Raw genomic sequence first — 4,292 nt, forward strand, 5'->3', positions numbered from 1 at the left:
GTTTATGCATGTGTGAGCGAGACAAGATGTAATTGGAATTGCCAAGCTCTTCTTGCAATCATTGGAGTGGGAGAGGAATAGAAGAATTGGTCGAATTCGAGATAAACGGCCTTGACCAAGCCTGCATGTCTGTACATACATGTATGTCTGCATGTATGCATGTTTGTCTGCATGTATGCATGTTTGTCTGCATGTATGCATGTATGTCTGCATGTATGCATGTATGTCTGCATGTATGCATGTATGTCTGCATGTATGCATGTATGTCTGCATGTATGCATGTATGTCTGCATGTATGCATGTATGTCTGTACATACACGTATGTATCCTACTGGAGCATGGATTATCTTTTGGGCTGCGTGAGTTATTGTGAACCTGTTTTAAAGCTAATTTAAAATCATTTGCAACTGAAAACGCTTGCTTTTAAAATTGTAAAAAAAATTTGAATTATTCTGCAAATACTTTGAAGTGTAAAATTGTTAAGATGATAGACAGGGGCATCAGTGGGAGAAAATTAAAAAAAGTATCTTTATATTTGAATAAACTAAAAGAAGAGAGACGAAGAAAACGACAGAGAGAGAAAGAGTGAGAGATAGAGAGAGAGAGAGAGAGAGAGAGAGAGAAAAAACTAAGTTCCTATAAGTTTCCGAAAACTTCGCACTGAAAGATTTAAATACGTTTTTGTTTTAAGATTTCAGACTCCCAAAACCGAAATGATTTTCAATACCTGCGATAGGCATGGTTGAATCTTGGAGTTTCAGTACACTTGTCTCTATCATAAATATATGTTTTCAGAGGCAGGAATTTCTATATTATACCTCTTTATAATCATAAGGGAACCAACAGATACGTAGATAGATAGATAGATAGATAGATAGATAGATAGATAGATAGATAGATAGATAGATAGATAGATAGATAGATAGATAGATATTATCAGCATTGGGAGCCCTGCACATTGTCATGTATCTAATATCTTTAATCTGTCAAATAAAAGTTTGATTATTGGATTTCTATTACTAAGAGATTTAGTTTAATTCTAACAATTGCACAATTAAATTGCAAAGCGCACAAAATTTAAGCATTTAGGAAATTAAATATTGAGCTGAAATTAAATTCAATATGTCGTGCCTTAAGACTCTCAGGTACTTTAGTTCTCATAGCAACAGGCACTCAAACCCTCAATGACCATTCGCAGTATCTAAAATTTTAAATTAAACCTACTCGAGTTACATAACATCAAGCGTTCCCACACCACTTGCCGGAAATTCTCGCATATGAGCTCAACATTGGGCTGGGTTGCCATGGCGCCAAGATTTCATTTGCTTCGACAGCTCTGTTTGGTGATTAAAGTCCACTTAAAGCCAGCTTAGTCCGTGTTAACAAACCTGCTTTGCTAAATATCGGTTATTGGTCTCGTCCATTGCTCCAATTAGACGTAATTGCCACTTAGCCGACTATAAATAAGTTTCTAATTTGATTTCACAATAAGCTTGGGCTCGATAAATTTAGAATCGAGCAGGCGGCCTTTGTACGCACGCAACCGAATAATTTTCTCTATATTTAAATGCCTTTGTTTCTGGGATTAATTTATACACATTCATATGTTACATACGTAACATGTACAACTTATACAAATCTACACAAAGTTAGGCAAATGTCCTGAATTAGGTTCGGCAAGGTATGAATGAATGATGAATTTAAAGAAATATTTTGTCCTACCCCCTCTACATCCATATCTGAAAACTCGTCAGCCTGAACTTCCTATTTCTTCTTCCGGGTACTATATCATATGGTGTGCGTATAACAATCTTTGGCATTTCATACAATACGATCTATCACTTAAAAAAAAAAGTTTTCAGATGCCAAAGTAAAGTTTTTTTAATAGCCGAACATGCTTAGTCGGGAGTGTCCGAAAAGGAGATACCTTGAACCCAGTGCCGAGCTGCCGATTACGGCGCAGTTAACGCTTCTTCCTTGATCAACTTCGGACTTTATTGTCCGATCCACACGAAATTTTCAGGCCATGAATATAGCATGCGAATCGATATTAATCGATATTGTTAAAGTGGAAGGCATAAAATATATATGCAAATTTGACAAATTCCTAGAATTCCTAGACTAGATTTTGTAGGTCCTGAGACGGACATGCATTGAGTCAGCTTGTCAAACTGATTAAGAGTATTAAGTACATAACTTAACGGGTTTCCTACTGCACCTTTTTAACCTGTTTTAGATAGGTTCGGGGCATAAAAAAAAACTGAATACTCGTTTCATGGATTTTCATCGCCTCTGAGGCGATTTGAGAAATAATTTTGAATATTGCGAATGAAAAGGAAGTGACAGAGCTTCCGCTTCCGCCTCCGCTGTATGTATGTGTATGTATGTATGTATGTGTACTTAGTTACACACACATACATACAAATGTTTTGTTAACTGAATGTCAAATTCCAGCGCAGTTTATTAGACCTGCTTCGGGGCTTTGGCTGCTGTCAGCTTGCGCTAGGTGCCACATCCATCAAATTTGCCGCTGACTGAGTGACTGACTGTCTGGCTGACTAACGCAGACTGCCTCAACGTCAAAGCACACACACACACAGGGCGAGAGAGTGAGAGAGAGAGCGGGAGATGGACAGGCTGATGGCTTGGCACTGACAAACATTTGCTGGAGTGGCAGCCACATCTGCGCCTGAAGCTGCATTTTTGTGCAAACTCAATTAATTTAAAACGCCGCCAACTACTTAATACTTAATAGCCATGATGAGCCAGCAGTTCCTTCAGTGAATTGCACTCCTGATTTATGGATGGCTGCCATCTGCCATATGCAGTAGAAGTTCCCGCTGGCTCGTACGCAGCTCTAATTTGGCACTTAAATGCAACGACGTGCGTGGGACCCCAACTTACTTATGTGTGTGTGTGTTTTTATAAGTATATGTGTAGGCATATGCACACGTTTCACAGTGGCTCGGAACTGCCATGTTATAGATTCCCATCACGCGCCGCAAAATGCCGTTACGTGTTTGCCGCCTCCATCGAGGAGAACGACGACGACGACGACGATGCCGAAGGTGTCTCCCAGTGGATTATATGGCTCGTGGCTGCGGCCGTGTGGCTGCGTCCAGCCGTGTCCCTGTCGCTCGCATATTCAATATTTGCTGCGCCCAGGCAACTGTAACCACAACCAACAACAACAACAACAGGAATAACGGGAACAACTATAACTGCATTTATATACAGTTTGACGGGCCGCCCGAAAGTATGCTGCATTCAATTTACGCTACTCATGACCACAACGCTCCACGAAATTGATTCGGCGCATCAGCTCGCCTCCTGCTGCAAATGAGTGAAGCGTGCAACAGCGAGTACTCGAATGTGGTTTGAGTTGCAACACAACACAACATATCCATAAGCGAGTACTCGAATGTGGTTTGAGTTGTGTCTTGCCGCGAATTTGTTGTTCTATCGCATATGGCTTTCGGACACGCATCGCATTTTTGTCGTCCTGCAATTTTTGCGGTACGTGGGCGCAGGTTTGTAAATGCATTTTGATTTACAACCAAAAAGTGGAAACGGAGTTTTCTTATCGTAATAATGTTTTTGCATGTTGAGTGTGGTCGACTGCAAAATACCCTACACTGCTCACTCAATATAATATTTAGGCTTATAGCATTATGCTGTGAATTCCTAAATATACATTCTCTCTTCTCTAGCAACAAATCTATTAAACAATTTATTCTATATAATATTTAATCGTATACTATGGCTATTTTTGGCACTAGTTAAAAGGTTACTTTGTCATAAATATTTAAACCCATTCACCTGTTAATATAATAATTATAATAAGGCTAAATTTAAAGCCTTTATCTCTAGTTATGAGTAATTTCTAATACTCTATAGGTCTTCAAATCGATTTTCATTGATATTTTGTATGTATAAAGTTTTAGTTCTATAGATTCTTTAGTTTTCGAGATCGACGAGTTCATACAAAAGTACAGAAATGGATGGGCTCAGCTTTTTGTTTTCCCCAAGATACGAAGCTAAGGCTGGATTAGTTAGATACAGCACAGCTTAATCTAAGCACATTTTGTCCAAAAAGTCGACTCAATTTAAGTTTTTCAGGAAAAGTCGGCTTAAGTGTCTATAGCTTAGTCTGTTATCTCTAGATTTGAATACCTATTAGCTGTATGTATGTATGTATATGTCAAGTCTATGTATCGAAAATACATATGAATATGTATATATCTGATGTCGTAGATACATATGTATATCTAAGTTGAAATATTAATATTAGT

This window comes from Drosophila novamexicana, unplaced genomic scaffold, assembly GCF_003285875.2.
Source record: "Drosophila novamexicana strain 15010-1031.04,08,12 unplaced genomic scaffold, DnovRS2.1 tig00000870-arrow-arrow-pilon, whole genome shotgun sequence".
Taxonomy (NCBI): domain Eukaryota; kingdom Metazoa; phylum Arthropoda; class Insecta; order Diptera; family Drosophilidae; genus Drosophila; species Drosophila novamexicana.